The 17,448-nt window shown below is 40.7% G+C and overlaps 1 protein-coding gene across 1 annotated transcript in view; it reads left to right on the forward strand.

The window, feature by feature from the left end:
• Nucleotides 1–5,336: 5,336 nt before the first annotated feature.
• fbxl16 (F-box and leucine-rich repeat protein 16) overlaps nucleotides 5,337–17,448 on the forward strand; it is a 53,397-nt gene continuing 41,285 nt past the window's right edge. The window contains exon 1 of the mRNA XM_050068716.1: nucleotides 5,337–5,709. The gene's annotated coding sequence lies outside the window, so the exon portion shown is untranslated. The remainder of the gene's footprint in view (nucleotides 5,710–17,448) is intronic.

The following is a 17,448-nucleotide window of genomic DNA, read 5'->3' on the forward strand; positions in this document are numbered from 1 at the left end:
TTACTGATTCCAGATCATGGTTGACTCATTTCATTCAGCAGTACGTCTGTTGTTGGGTCATCAGGACCAGAACTTTAGCTATGTGATTCAAAATGTATCTCTTATTATGGAGCATGCATTTACTTCAGACCATTTGTTTCTAGAGAGCAACTGGGTTACAGCAGAGAGCACTAGTTCACAGTTAAGTTGTCATAATACGCTAAAGAATAAGTCAAACTCACACTGTAATATGATAATTGTACAATGTACATGGCCCTTTCACATTACAGATGATTTAGTGTTAACCCTTTCAGTCTCAGCTGGAGCAGACAGCATTCTGCCTGCTGTCTAAGTGAAGCATGGGAGCTAAGTTGATTGGTGCATTTTGCTGCATGTCAATAAGCTTATCAACAATCCTTACCTAAGCAATATAAGTTAGCAGCAGTGTAGCAATGTGTTGTTACGGCAACTCAAATGTGAACATCAAAACAAGTGTTTTTATGTCCCATTCTCCTGCAGTGGCTGATGAGGTCTTAAAGAATTTGGTAATGATTCATTTTATGAGCCTGTAATTTCCTGATAATGTCCTGGGAGTTTCCTGAAAAGAAGTATTGAATTTGATACAAATAAAAGGGAAACTATAACTTTCCTTGAAAGAAAAGTTCACAACTTTCACATATTTGCATGTTTATGTGTTGATGGTTGGACTAGAATAAACTGGAGTAAAATTTTGAGGTTTGTTGTTGTACCTTTTCAATTTTTCTGTAGCAGTATCTTTTAAAATATAATGTATTATCTCTGCATTGTTAAAATCATGATACATTTCATCTTCAACTATTTATATCAAATATTTCTTCACTTTGAACTTCATATTCTGAAAAAGAAAATGTGCAATATAACAATACAACAGACTAATCTCCATCTCCTCCTGTCCACATGTTGGAGTGTCTGAGCAAGACAACAGAGATGCCCCTGATGAAATATATTTGTTGCGCTGTCTAATGCATGTGTGTATCCCCAACACATTCTCACTCCGACTTTGTCACATATCAGCGTTCAATCATGGACTTTCCACATCGAGATACAATGTGCAAGGTACCCTGGGTGTGTTGGTTGTTGGTGTTCAGGGACACTGTGTCAACTTCAGCCTGTTACATGCATTGTCTGTTTTAGAGACCACTTCCTTTTTCACAGGAAACATACCGTTTGCATACAGTTTTATTTTAAAATAAACTCAATACGTAAGTACAACACACAAGTTAATGTTTTTTTTCCTCCCAACAACAAACGCAGGTGGTTATGTTTTGCCAAACATACACACGTGGTTGGATTTAGGCAACAAACACACACATGTGGTTGGGTTTAGGAAAAAAGAACAGGGTTTGGCTTTACACTCTTATAGGAAGCGAAACCAGGCTCCTGGGTGAAAGTCGGTGGTTGTTGGACCCATTCACCATCCCTCCCACTTGCACTGCTTGGACTTCTGAAGCCTTAACTTTCATTGTTGTCCTGCCGCATTTCCCCCTGGCGCAGCCCGTCATGTTAAAGCAGCTGTGCGGAACTTTTTACCATTAATAAACTGTCCCTAGTTCGTATCACCTCCCCTTGAAGATCCGCATATTTATTTGAACCCAACAGCGACAAAAAAGCCTTTCTCTATATGGCTATTTAGCGTAGCCTCACTCGGGTCGGACACACAGCGGAAGTCAGCAAACCAGAATACGGCACCCGAGGCGGAAGTAAGTCTGCAAGCCCGCAGCAGCCCGCAGCCATTAAACCACAGAAGAGGAAGGAGCTGTGTTTACAGTGTTCTTCGAGTAAGCAGTACGCAACGGGCATTGCTGAACACATAACACCTAACAGTTTTACCAGAGATGTATCTATGAGGATTTGGTTGTACTTTTGATGTCATGGCGGATAACGAAGGAGCATCATCTAAAATTATCTGTGACTGTGACCATGAACACAAATATACAGCAGGCTATATGAACAGGTCTTACTTTACTACTAATTTGTGTGTAACGTTAGCATGTTAGCATTTTTCCACTAATTACTTGGACTGACCTAACGTTAGTAGCGTTAGCTTTGCAAGCGAAGGCTGCAGGTAACAGCTTTGCTGTGTTAGGATTATGTTATGTCTTCACTGTGTATCTTCACATAAAAGAATACTCTGACGATTTGGGAGTTATGCCCTTTCTCTATCATTTTCATATTGAGACAACATGATCGATATCTTTTTTGTGTCTGTACGTCCAGTGGCTGGGTCTCAGCGGTTAGCATTGCGCTTATAGGGGGTCAGTACGTCCTGCGCTGTGATCCGCGGAGGGATACACCAGTGAGCAGACACAGACGTAGCTTGTAGACAAAACTCAGCTGTTTATTTAGCCTAGCGATATCTCCGGACTATAGTAGCTGCAATGGATGACTTTGAACACAATTTTGAAGAGTTTCCTCTAGCGGACACAGATCCAGAGCTATACCTGTTTGAGCCGAAGCATACAGATGAGGAACTCCATGTGTTGGATGCTGAGCAGGCGAGAAGAGAGGCTGAATCCTCCGCTCCCATTTTGCTGCACAGAATGGGATTCGGTGCTACCATCGTTGGGGAGATATATCATCAGGAGGAAAACCGCCACAGAGAGTGCATCACAAGGAGTGAAAACTTTGCAGCAATCACTAATCCTGGCGTGATTGAAACTTTTTTTCATGTTCCTAAGATGAACTGGAAAAAACGCCCCAGGCCTGCAGGAGCTGATGGACAGCTTTCAGTCGGGTGAGTAATATCGTCCGTGTCGTCTCTTTGTTTGCTTTTACCGAGTGACCTAGCGTACCTGTCCCAGAGCCAGCTGCAGCTGTTGCTCACCGGTGTATCCCTCCGCGCAAGATGTACTGACCCCCTACAAGTGCCATGCTAACCGCTGTCTCAATATGAAAATGATAGAGAAAGGGCATAACTCCCAAATCGTCGGAGTATTCTTTTCACATAATAATGCGGACTCAGCAGATGACTTGTTAACTGTTTATTCCTCCTTACACCGAACGTACACGGCTGCTTCTCGTTGTTTCCAGTAGCACAACAATGGTTACTACATTACCCAGAATAACTTGAGGCTCACACTACTACGGTAGCCTTAGTAGCTCAAAATACACAACAGATTAGATTAGATCAGAACAGAAACACGACAGGAGAATTTACTGAGTAATTTTGCTGACCTGACGTTAGTTAATCCTCTCGCTCTCCAAAACAAATGCATGCTGTAATTGCCGGCTGCAGTCGGAATTTTACGACACCAGGCTGTGGGTGTCATACCGCTTCGACCAAAGGGGCGCTATAATCAACGAAAACGAAAAGTTCCGCACAGCTGCTTTAAATAATAACAGCGACTGCCGTGCATCATGCCGCATGAAAGGATGACTTTTTTGTTGATGTCTGACGTTTGAAGTCACTGCCCATTGCCCAAGCACCAGATTTTGAGGACTTTTTTTTTCTTTTATTTTTTTTCTTTTATTTTATTTATTTAAAAGGGACAATGTACAGCTCAAACATAAATGTCACCATTTGATGCACCGTACCAGATTATAGCTTCAAGCTAATTCGCGTCTGTAGTCCCTTGGTAGGTCACAGTAAAAAATACAGTACAATAGCAAAACAGATAAAAACAGCATACAAGAATAGACAGAACATAGCAAGCTACCCGCACACACCCACCCACACACACACACCCANCCCCCCACACACACACACACACACACACACACACACACACTCCAAAAACCAAGTTCTGAAGACCAAGTCAGTGATTACAGAGCTGAGCAGCTTTTAACAGATTTTGGAGTGAGACCAGGTTTGTATCCCACTGTCTAGCTCATCACAGCCGCTCTGCATTGCGCTCACATGGCGGTTACCACTGATATTGGGATGGCAGCAGTGTGGACGTTTGCAACCTCATTGCAGTTGTTTAGCGCTGTTTATGGAGTTAGCACTATTAGCTGCTAGCTGCTAGCTGCCAGCTCAGCCACCTACAAATATATTCTTTTCAGTCAAAAGTTTATGTGAATTGAAAATTCATTCTGTTGCTTTGCATCTTTTCGGCATGCTGGAATGCTTTCTTTTGGCAAATTTGAGTGTAACACTCATGCACTTACTGTAAAACTTCAATAATAGCCCGGACTATTATTTGCTTAAATCACTTAACTAAATCAGCCTATATTTGGGACAGACATCTAAATGGGACAGGCTCTTAATTTCTTTCACACAAAACTGTTGCACTGCAAAGATGGGAAATAGGACATTCAAACTGTCTATTTAACCAGTGTGAATATTTGAGTTTCAGTCACCACTTTTTTTGTCTCTCTTGTTTACCAGGCTGTAAATCTGAATGAATTATTCTTTAGTGCTCATGATTTCAGTAAAATAAACTGAACGATTAAATTGTGTCATACCAAGCTAACAATTTTTGTTGCATCTCCATACTGACAAAAGTTTAAATATTTGTAATCGTATGCACAATCTAAGCAGCTAACCAACATTAGCTCCAGTGGGTAAAAAACAACCTGGTTTTATACGTCCAAAGAAGCTGCATAAAAATGAAATGCTTGGCAACCAGACCAGGCATCTAATTGAGACAGTTGTTTTTTGTTGTTGTTTTTTTGTCAAAATGTGTAGCCAAGAAATTTGCAAATACCATATTTATTTATTTTTGATTACTTTTTGTTAGCTAAGGGATTTATTTGTGTTGATTTCTCATTAACTTGTGCTTTTGTTTGTAATAAATACAGTGAAAATAAATACAACAAATACAATAATAATAGTAATAATAATAATAATAATAATAATAATCATGGCACCAAATGTGCTAGGTCTGGCACTGTTACGACTTTTCAACTTAAGATTAGAAATAATCAAAAAGTAATCAAATTTAGTGACCTTACTTTGATGACATAATCTAAAGAATTGTATTGTTTACTTCATTTTAACAGGATTACTAGTAATCTGTAACTCATTAGGCCTACATTTCAAAAGTAACCTACCCATCACTGAGAAGAGGAGCCCTAAGTAGGCTACACTTAACCCCTAACAGAGTCTGTGCATGCCACCGGCCATCCAATCATTAAGTTGCACCACACACACACACACACACACACACACACACACACACACACACACACACGCATGCAGGTAAAGCAGCTAAGTGTGGTTCATTTCCAGCATGAGTGTGTCAGGGCTGCAGAACAATCAGAAGCTGCTGCTCAGGTTACATAAGAAGCAGACAGAGTGGCTCTGTGCACAGCACTGCTCCAGCTGCCCTATCCTATCTCTTTAAATGAGACAGAGCTGCTCCGCTCCGCTCTGCGCGTGTGTGCGTGTGTGTGTGGAGGAGAAATTACGAGACAGAGAGAGGGCCACTCTGTTGTGGAGGAGGACTAGGCGATCGAAAACACAACAGATTGGATATTTTGATTTGATCTGAGCGCTTTTGCAGGAGGCTGTGGATCGCTTCTCTCTACCTTTGACTCATTGTGATTTTGGACCGGGCTGCTCCTCTTGTATCTATGGGCTCGGCAGGCGCATCTTTCGCCTTCCGATAGGACATAACGGGCAGGGCTGCCTTCAAATAATTATTTATTTCGCTCTCTCCGCGCCGCAACGTTGGGAGAAACGTGATCGAGAGGCAGCGATAAGAGCGCGCTGATCATGGATTAATGCCCGAGTAGATTTTCATCTGAGAGGTAAGGGATGCTGCGAGAGAAAAAAAAGGCCGGACGAGGAGGATGCCTCCATGGGTGCAGAATGTGTGTGTAGCGTGTCTGTGCTTGTGATGGATGATGGGGTGTTGGGTTATGGCAGCAGCATCCACACTGCAGTCTCCTCCGCTCAGACGAGGCGGAGGAGACTGCGGAGAGGCCGGGGTGATGTGGGTGATGGCGCTGGGTGTTCCTGCTCTTTGTGTGCATGGTGGGGCCTTTGGGAGACGGAGCTGATCAGCCGCATCGAGCTGCGTATTATAACAAACACAATGACGTAAGCGTATCCCGGTGACGCAACCGCTTTCGTTCTCATTTGTGCAGCAATGTGATTTCTTTCTTTGAAGCCTTTTTTTTACCAGGGGTTTTCTGTGTTTTGCTGTGGTTGTCTTGGTTCCACCCCTGATGCTCTGTCAGCTGTTTTAGTCTGTGTGCTCCATGACATGTGAAAGGTGAAAGATTAGCTTATAGTTAATAATCTTCATTTAACCACTTAACCCTTAAGTGGCTTAAGGCTGGAAAAGTCATCTCTGTATTATAATGTATCCCGGGATTTCCTGTGGATTTGGCTGCACAGCATGTTTGTAGTGACTGACCCACTGGTGACGGTGGTGATCTGGGGGGGCTACGTTTGTCATAGGTTACTGCAACTCAGTTTTATAGTTAGAGCCAGCTCTGTCATTGCCCACATCTTTTAAACTCTTTGTAACTCAGGCTATCTGTAAAAGGCCTACATGTAGGCCTATAGCACTCATACTCAACCAGCCGCCCCTGGGCCAAATCTGGCCTGCGACAGGGTGCTGATTGCCTCTCAACTATTTTCTAATTCACAATAAAAATAAGTAAATTCAAACTGGAAAAGCATCAACATAGAGCTTGCTTACAAAAAAAAGTGCCAGGGAAGGGTCTCCCGGACCCCCGACAAAGGTCCGAGCTAAGCCCTGAATGTCCTAAATCTAAGAAACACCCTTGCATACACCTGACCTGTGCAGGGCTTTGTCCATCTGTCATTTTACAAAAGTGGCAACGCAAGTTAAGTATCCCGGCCTATAGTGTCCAAGCCCAAACTCTGATCCGTGGTGCTGTCAGATCTGCGCTTTTGAGGCTTCAGATGTAAATATGTAGGCCATAGGCCTATATATATATATATTAAAACAATGATAATAATAATGATAATAATAGTTAAAAAAAGAGCCCCATATCTATTCATCTGTCATTTCATTCATGTATTAAAGCCCTCAAAAGTAATATGATATAAAAAAAAAGCGGTGCACATCATTTGTTCTTTGTAAAAGTATTAACATCAAACGATAGATAATTTTTATTTCAAATCAAAAACATTCCCAGAGGAGGATCCCCCCAAGACACTCAAGTCCTTGAAACGCCCCTGGCTCTGATCATGTTAAACTTCATGACTGAAGTAAATTTGGTTGCAGCCAGACAAAAACGTTTATCATGAAAAAAATCACATTATGCAGCTATCCAGACAAATCACAAGGACAAACAAATGCTAGACCATTTCAATGAGGACAGTGCAGGACCAATTTAAATAAATCTGAAACAAAAATCCTAGATTGGAATAGTTTGGATGACTGAGTACCATTTTAGGGAGCCAGTATGACCTGCACGGGAAAAGTGCACACACTACTATTTTTTGTAAATGTCTTTTTTGTGACATTGTTATGACATTTTTGGTGACATACCATGTTGGGCGAGAGCGGATGGAGAGTTACAGAGACAGCTCAAAGCTTGTGTCAGCTTTTTTCTTCTGTTAGTACAGTGTAGAGTGTGCTGCCCCAGTCTCACTTTACTGTTCAGCTTTAGCACTCGGGCATCGGTTTCTGCTGGGGTATGGCAACACCACTTGGACAAACCACACACAGAAATGCAGTAGAACTGAAGTAATAATAATGGTAATTTGGTTATTGATGATTATGATCACATTTACCAGTGATTATTTCAGATGGCAGTGAGTGGTTGCTTGACATAGTTGCATGGTATTCTTTTCACTTGTAGTTCTATCAATATAATTATATTATGATTATAGAGGCTTTGTATATTTTTTCATGTGAGCAGAAACTCTTTATCAATGGCCTGAAGGTAGGAGCTCAAACTGCCTCTGCAGGAGGGGATTTAAAGGACATTCAACATGTTGCAGGCCTTCCTATTGTAAGCCACATGTCCACAAAACTCTTTAAGTATAGTACCCTTAGAGCTGTGCATAGCCCATACAGATGAACCTGAACGGTAGATCTACATTTCCACCACAGACGGTACTCTTAAGCCCCGTTTCCACCAAATACTGTTGGTATGGTATCTTTGGAACCAAAAGTAACCCTTCCGACAGGGTACCTAGACCCTAGCCCACAGGAACAATGCTCTACGATGCTTTTTTTTTTTTTTGTGAGGATTAGAACATATGCACTTCACACAATCCGGTCGGAATTAATACATTTATTTTTAAAGGTTTGAAGATCCACTCATTACTAAAAGTCTGTGTCACCCAAGAGAGACAAAAAAAAAAAAAAAAAAACGACAACAACTAAAGTAATGGTCAAAGTTGTCATATTGACATTTAAGGTGTAATTATTGACATTTAATGATGGATTCATGTTGTCAATTCATGCACTGAGTTACAATATAAGTTAATGTTCCACCTTAAAAGTTGCCGGTAGTTGGCCCAGTGAATTGAGTTTTTTTTCTCAGTCCACAGCTGTTACTAGAGGGAGCAAACATCCTTTATTTTTATAGTTATAGTTTACTAATGTAAAATTTGCCATGGTATGAAAAGTGGTTACATTAAATCAGCCAACTCAGCGCTGAGCAAGAGTGACTGTCTGCTATTGACCAATCAACAGATTGCTGTGTTCACAGCTCCACCTTTTAGTGCCATATCTGTGTGCTAGGTACCCCAACAGAGAGGTGACCAATAACGGAAATGGTAGGGAACAGTTTTATTGATACTATCCACAACTTTTCACAGTGGAAATGGAAAAAATGCATACCAAACTGAACTGAAAAGTACCGTACTGCTCGGTGGAAACGGGGCTTTATTATGTAGGCAAGATTGTTATCAGATGGTGAAAACCGCTTTACAGCTCTGTCCAGCTCTCTCTGGAATGTCTGCACCTGGCTGATCATCCACAGAACGGGGCTGTGCAACATTTTCAGCACATAAAGAACAGGCTGGAGTGTTCAGAGCAGAGCTGGGGTGCAGTGCTGCTGGAGTGTACAGGTATGACACCCCACCAGGGGCATATATATAGACAGTGCGGGCAGTGCAGTTGCACTGGGCCCCATTGGGTTTCGGGGCCTGTAGAGAGGTTGGTTGGAGGGCCCACTCTGTAGAGCACAGGACGAGCCCTTGCGAGTAATTCAACTTTCCACCTCAGAAAAAAGAATACACGTTAAAATACAAATGCTGTCCTCTGCTATGTATATGCCCTTGAGAAGACAAACTGATCTCTTGTCAATGTTTCTTTTTTCTTTTATGAAATTGTAGATAGATAGATAGATCGATAGATCGATAGATCGATAGAGCTGCAAGCAGTAGTCTTTGAGCGGCACAATGGGTTAAATTAGATCAGTGAGCTAGCTAGCTCAACAAAGGGATGACAAAAAACCCAGATGATATGGAACAGTTGTATTGGTACCATCTGCAACATCTAACAATGAAAACGCAAAAATCACCATTTTAATATGAATGAACTGAACTGAACTGAACTGGACTGATTGGTGGGAATGAGCTTGTAGAGGTCAGAGACCTGCAGCTGACTCACTCCAATATTTTTTCTGGCTACTTGGACATTTTGGCCAAGCCTGTACGTATTGACCAGATTCAAGTTCCCAAACCATGCCACAATACAGAAGGACAGAACAGACTCAGTGAAATGCTACAGAGTCATCATTGTGACTGATGACATCAATATGACACCATCATTTCTTTTCTCAGACAGAGCTCCTCAAAAAGGGTGGTTGATTCAAAATGTTGACCAGTGTAGTTGATACGAAGCAAGTTCTGAAACTAGAAATAGTACAAAGTTGGAGTTGAGTTGTGCATAGAGCAGGTGTGCTCTGTGAAACTGCAGTTGGACCAGTTATTATCCATAGGTCCTGACATACTCTGACAGGGTAAAGAGAAACAAGCACTGATAGCCAGAAAGCAACGAAAGCACGCTGGATTGGTGGACCAGGCACATATTGACATGATGAAGGTGACTTACTTCTTCTAGCTCCAACAAAACTTGAACCACCATGAGCTGATGACCAACAATTGAACTTGGTTCAGATTTGGGAAATGTTTAAAATGGTACCTGTAGTTACAACCTGGTTTCACTCCAAAATCGTCGAAACCCAGCCCTTAGTTAGAGACTTTAGACACTGCTGAAAAGAGCTGTCTGTTCACGTTGGCCAGTGACCTGGCCTGTCTGTGGCATTGAACGTGACACACCAAAAAAAAAAAAAAAGCTGTGTACACAGCTCTGGTCTACTGGCAATGGGAAAGGTGTCTATCGTCTATTTTTAGTGGGTTTACTGGTGTTTAAAATATGCATGTACTTGCACAGATTTTGGTGGAAAAAGGGGTATGAGGTGAGCTCTCTTTTAGCATGGCTAGATTACCATGGCAACTGATGCTGCACTGCTAAAATGGGCTAAAAAGCTCCTTCGCAGCTTCTTTGAGTTGTGTCACTGTATAGTCAATGTTTCTCAGCAAAACTCAAAGTTTAAGACTTGGGACTTGACTTTGGGCTTGTCAGTCTTGACTTGGAACTTGAATGCAAGTACTTAATTGTGAAATGCAAAACAATGACTTAGTCCCAGGTCTGGCTTTTAAACAGATGTCGTGGGGATATACTGTAGTCTTGAGGTTTCGGTGGAGGGATGCTGGATGATCTTTATTTCTTTATTTTTTAAGCTGAACAAACCTCTTCTCACCACACTATATGACACTACAATATTTAGGACAAGTATTTTCTTGTTGCAACACTTCACTGAGACTCTGTTGCTGGGTTAAAATCTCAAGATTGCTCAGAATTTTGAGCATTCAGTGTATTATATTTTTAGTTGCACCACTCCATGTAAAACATGCACACGTGTAACCCAGTCAATCACATGTGCTATTTGCTAGTTATTAGTTGACACACTGAATGCCAAAGATCAATATGCATACTAGACATAATTGATGGGTGTGTAGGGTGTTTTTTAATTTTAACTAAAACCTTTATGTTTCCCTCACCTTGACCATACTGTAGTTGCAATTTGCAGATATTGTAGAATTTGTAAAATGTTCCATCATGTAATTGTCCAAAATCAGCCTTCTTTTGTGGAAATATGTTTGTAGTGAGTTGGCTGAACTGACCCTTGAGGCAAATGCTTAATCTGGTGATTGTGTTTATAATTATAATAATGTCCATGTTCATGTTGAACCATTCAGTATCAAGCTCTTGGTTTGGTATGCAATACGAATCGAACAATACGTTACCTACAACATTTGGAAAATAAAATAAATAAAAAAATACACTACATTAAACTGTGTTTAATATGACGTTCTCAGTGCCACTGCAATCAACAAGGCAGCCCACAGGACACGTTGTCTGCACCTCACACCCCCAAATTAGAACACGACGCTTCAGTGAGACACGCTGGGTGTTTCTCAAAGTCAAGGATCCTTCCTTGACTTTGAGAAACACCCACTGGGAGGCAGCTATGCTAAACTAGCTTGCTACAAGATGGTTAGTAAAGCCATTACCAGACCAGATATAGAAGATTGTTGGATAACCTTCAGATCTGATGTTTGGAGCCACTTCAGTTTCACTGTGAATGATGAGGACGATGGCGAGAGAGTTTTGGATAAAAACATACCGAAGCACAGTAATATACACGATCGCCAAGCCAAAGCATGAGCCGAAGCACGAGCCACTGCACAGCAACAGACTCTCTTTAGCAGCTAAACCAGCAGAACACACATCCATGGCACAAACGTCCACCAAACCTGGGAACTAGAGCAGCTGCATGGCCATAGCCTCTTGTTCAGCAGGTAACATTAGTACAACGCACACACACACACACACACACAGCAGTGAGCAGGGTAGCTGATTTCGTCAGAAAGACTGAAAGGTTTGTTAATGATGGCTGTTTAGCTTGTGTTTATGACTGTGACATCCAGAGATGCAACAGAGATGTTTATTTATGTATTTATTAGACTGAAAGAGCTAAGAGAGCTCGTGGGACATAGCGAACTCGCCACTTACACACAGTGGGGCAGTAGAAACGACACTGACACTATGCGCTCTAATGTTAGTAATGTCGTTTTTATATAGTAAGACACAGAAATGGTGATTTAATGGTGGTTTAACGAACCAACACCACAATTAAGTACTACACAGTCTTTTCACATATTTTTAACAAGATTTTCCTAACCTGTAGAATGTGTTGAGAAAGAAGAAACTGATTTTGCTAGATAGATATAAATAAGCCTATTTCAGCCAGACTGTAATTCCTGCTTTGTACAAAAAACAAAAGCCAAAATTACCGCAACACCACTATATTGTATGTTACTGAACCGTGAATTTTGTGAACCATTACACTGCTAATAGATAGATAGATAGATAGATAGATATACAGTAAATATAGGATGAGTAAGTGTTTGGTATTTTAATATGTGTAACTTGACTCTTTTTCCACCAAGCGTTGTGCATATACGTGTTTTTTAAGTTCAAGAAAACCCACTAAAATAGGCATTACACTCCCTTTCCATTATCAGTAGATCAGAGCAGTGTACATGATGAGGAGCATAGAGGCGAGTGAAAATGGATACTGTATTGTTTTTCATACCTGTTATTCAGACTCTCAAATTTGGTGCAGACTAATTTGGAATGATGTTCGAGGGCTGCTTGGACAGAGATGGATGGACTTTGTGGAGGCGCATCGTTTCATCCTGATGCAAAAGGGACAACAATTAGTGCATCCACCCAGGTGTTGTATTTCCATTACTGCCAGTCGTAGCTTGAACTGATCAATACCCATGACTAGTGCAGAGTCATTTGTCCTGGGAATAAATGTGGATTGTCACCTTTCCCACCTAAGACAAAAGTTAGGTGTTAGTGTTGGTCGGGTTTTTGTTTGCAGTGGGAAAGGGGCTTTAGTGTGACAGTTTGTTATAGTTGTGGAATCTTACAAGTTAATACTCTGCAAAATACAAATCAAGGCTTAGTTTTTAGTTTGGCTGTCCATTTTATTCACAAAAGAAAGGAAAGAGAAAGGCAGGTGTTGACGATCAGCAGAGGAGAAATTAGCAATTAAGTTGTAACAGTGTAGGTTTCAGTTTGCCCATGAATAATGCAGCTCCTCAAGACCCAAGCTGTGGTGGAGGAAGTACTCAGATCATTTACCAGTCTGTACAAATACTCTGTTCCAAGTAGAAGTCTTAACTTCCAGACCTGACTTAAGTAAAAGTAGAAAAGTATTACCAGCAACATGTAATTCAAGTAATAAATTACAAGTAGCCGACTTGTTTGGTGGAATGGCCCCTTTCTGAGACTTCATATTATTCTAAATCATATAATTGGAGCACTGTATTGTTACTGATGATTTTACACAAAAGCAAACTGCAACCAATCACATGATTTGTGAGAAGGGGGGTCAACATTAGCTCTTAGAGTGGGCCCCCAGATTGTTGAGGTCACCTCTCGTCTTCAACAAGAACAAGTTCTCCCATATCTCTCTATTTTGATCTATCTGTCTGTCTCACCCTCCGTCTGTTTGTCTCATCCATCCATCCATCCATCCATCCATCCATCCATCCATCCATCCATCCATCCATCCATCCATCATTTATTTATTCATTCACTGAATCACTGCAGTTGGGCAGTTGGCCCTTGGGCTACGTTGGATGTGCAACAATGACATATCAGTGTACAGATATCACACTTTTAAAACACCTTGAAACAACTATGAGAAACAATTACAGGGTCCTAGCCAAGCAGTATGACCCATTTAGGTTTCATTGTTTCGTACACCACACTAACAAAAGTGATTGTGCAACACACAGGAAACAGCGTGACTATGATCTGCTCCTGCCGGGTGATCTGTTACATGCCTGGCACTTACATATACCACCTACTTCCTCATTGTTATGCTAGCTACCAAGATGGACTTCCCAGACTGAGTCAGAGAAAAACTGTGACACATCAGAACATGCTTATGGCTCAGTAGCTTATTTGTGCACAAAATAAGGTAAAGTAATGATGGCTTCCAAGGTGGCACCTTTAGGAGTACTGCGGCACCTAGATGACAACAGGCAATGTCACAGTTAGAGTTATTTGCTGCTCTCATTGTCACAGTTAGTCTTTGTAACAAACAGTTTCCTAATTCTGTTAACCTGGCTGGATTTGGGTTATTGCGTACTTGAGGCCAGAGCAGTTACCCACTCTTCTCTCAGTGAGGTGGTCTTTTATTGGATTTTTGTAATGGAATTTTTGCCAAATGACACCAAAATAAAACTGCCCACTCCAGCTTTAAGTAGAAAAACCACCACTATGTGTTAGTTAACTGTTATTAAAGAAAGTGCATTCGCACACAGAGATTTATAGTAAAATGAATGAGTCATTTATCTTTTTAGTTCGGTTGGAGTCACACTGTTAGGTTATGGAACGTGACTTTTGATAGAGAACGTTGGGTCAAATTGGTATACTGTACAGTTGATTTAATGTGTGTCGGGCACAGTCTACACAGTACAGTAATCACAATACACTCTTCTCTCAGACTTCCTTGAAAAAATTGCTGAGTTTGTGATTTGTTGGTTAAACTTTATAAACTTTGTGAAACACTGTCAACCACAAATTCCTAATTATTTGTCCCCTCTTGCAAATTCAGCCACTGCTGAAGGGGTTGCGCACAGAAAATAATTGGGCCGACTGTTTTGATGTGCATAGACCACAGCTTTGGAGAGACCACAGCTTTGGAGAGCTGATGAGCTCACAAGAGAGAGAGAGAGGCTGTGCCGCTACCTGAGTTTACTCTGAGTAGCAGCAAGTTGCTAAAATGCTAAAAGGGTCTGGAAAGTCTAGTGAGAAATCTATAAGTTGTCAACACTGTGTGTGCGTGCATGTATTAATATTTTTATATTTTGGCAGTGAAAAAAACACCCATGGTTATAGCTCAATAGCCAAACATGCCCTGGTCAGACAGAAGTGATCCTAGCATGACACTAAGGGTGTTATTACTCTTCTCCCATCATGCATCTGATGTGCTCTTATCATGATGCCTCGTTGTAGGACTTTCTTAATACAGAGAACACAAAATTAAAATTAGCTTTCTTGTTAGTTGGAACTTGGTTGTTCAACACTGTAGTGTGGTGAGATCTGTGTTTATAAGATGCCATACTCTAAGTCCACAGAAGCGTTGCCATTGTACAACTTTAACTGCCCAATAAAAACACAAATCTTAACTTTATTGTCAGCCCAAAGTTTCAGTAAGAATTATATGTGAGCTCAAAAGTGTTTTAAGGCAATTTTATGCCTTTATTTATTTTGATAGTAGCGCATTGGGGAATGGGAATGGAGGAGAGAGAGAGAGATTAGCAATGGAATCAACATTCAGCCTGTCTCAAACCATGAATGGTCAGCATCTTCACCCCTAAGTCATAGGGGTTGACCGTTAGCTTGACAGTTTTTAAGACAACTTTCGAGCCAATGGGCGAGAAGCTGTTATATATTTGCAATTACAGGAAAATGGTACACATTTTGTTTGAAAGTTCGAACAACCTTGAGTTGAGACAGTTTTGTCCAAAGTCAAGAATGAACTGTTAGTCTCAGAATTATGTCATATGCTACAGAAACATCAGAACCCCAGACGTTTTGCTCAGGGGATCTCACATCTTTTAAAACAAATTTTCAAGAAGGCGATAATTTAATGACTTGACCACATATTTAAATTCTAAAATGTTATTTTCTCACCTGAAATAATGTCAGAATTTAATTTGGTGGCACAATAGTTATATTGGTTGAAGAACAAAACTACTGTGTTTTGGTTTGGCTCATATTCTCCTCACTGGCCACTGGTTGATGTGAAATGCATGCAGGGATATGAGTAATAATAATTTTCCCTGTGAGTTTCCTCAGTTAGAGGGAAGGCTATGAGGTATTAATGTAGATTGACATATAGCTCCAGTTTGTGCCTCACATGTATTAGCATTAGGTCGTTGTTGTAAAGCTGACAGCAATGCTGGGTTCAGTTCATTACATGACTCCAGCGTTGAGGGTTTTGAAACCTTTTTCGATATTTCTGTCATCCCCTTATCCATTGTCAGTAATAGATAATCAGTCATTCTTAAAAATGTCCTCATCTGTGACATATTTGTAGGTTTGGGCCCTTCTAATATGCCTTTCACTCTACAAGAAGTCAGAACTTTTGTAAAAACCTAAACAGTGGTTTGTCAAATACAAGACAGAATTCAGACAAAGCTGATCCTTCTTTAACGAAGCCTCATAACCCTTCACAGTCAAACCCTATAGAGGGACCACTGTGTCATTCACACAACTACAAGCAGAGGCCAAAAGTAAACCATTCACATACTGTACTAAAATAAATGCTGGTGGAAAGAAGACATCTTTGAGGTAATTCTGCACAGCATGATGACCTAAAAGACGTCTTAAGATCATTACTCAGCATACTCTTCAGACAAACTTGTAACTGTGAATGGATGTCTGTCACAGGTAACCGCAAACAAATATTGACTTATCTTAGGTAATGGAACAGAAAAAGTGCACTGCAGAGATCACTTATACTGGTATATATTTGGTATATTTTTTATATACCAAAAAAACAAAAACAAAAATCCGAAAATCCATTTCCTATTGTGTATTATTTATCATAAGCAAGTGTAGCTTTATTGTGTACTATACAAATATGCAATGAATGAAAGCTACTACTGCCTACATAAATTACACATACAGGGCAACATAAATGATTGACACTTTACTCAGACTTCACGTGGGCAAATATAACACAATAAAGACATGAATATGTCTGTGAGCACCTTTGTTCAAAATTCAAGAGTCAGAACTTTTATGTGCGTGCGTGCGTGCGTGCGTGCATGCGTGCGTGCGTGCGTGCGTATGTGTGTGTGTTGTTGTGCACATTGATTGCTAGGTGAATGTGTGGCTAATGAACTGCAGGTAACTTAGCTAAGATAGCTAACATTAGTGATGGTTGATTGATTAGCACCAGCATATCAATCCACATGCAGAACAACAGTACACCATATACTGGAACTGGTATCAATAATAATGATTAATAATTATAGTTGCTGCCTTGATGGGGACTGCTGTTTGTCTTGTCTTGTTTGTCTTTAACAGTAAGTAGCCTACAGGAAGTCTGAATGGACTTTTACATGGCATGGTTATTTTTTGAATCAATGGCCAGTGCTGTTTCATGAGAAAGAAGATACCATGAGATCATTAGCAGAAAAGCATCTTAAAAATATCAGACCAATGTCATGACAGTAGGAGGCCCATGCTGAGGGGGTACACTAAACACTATCCTGAAACTTCAATCAATCAATTAATCAATCAATTTTATTTATAAAGCCCAATATCACAAATCACAATTTGCCTCACAGGGCTTTACAGCATACGACATCCCTCTGTCCTTATGACCCTCACAGCGGATAAGGAAAAACTCCCCCAAAAAAACCCTTTAACGGGGAAAAAAAACGGTAGAAAC

The sequence above is a fragment of the Epinephelus moara genome, chromosome 18 (assembly GCF_006386435.1).
Source record: "Epinephelus moara isolate mb chromosome 18, YSFRI_EMoa_1.0, whole genome shotgun sequence".
Classification (NCBI taxonomy): Eukaryota; Metazoa; Chordata; class Actinopteri; order Perciformes; family Serranidae; genus Epinephelus; species Epinephelus moara.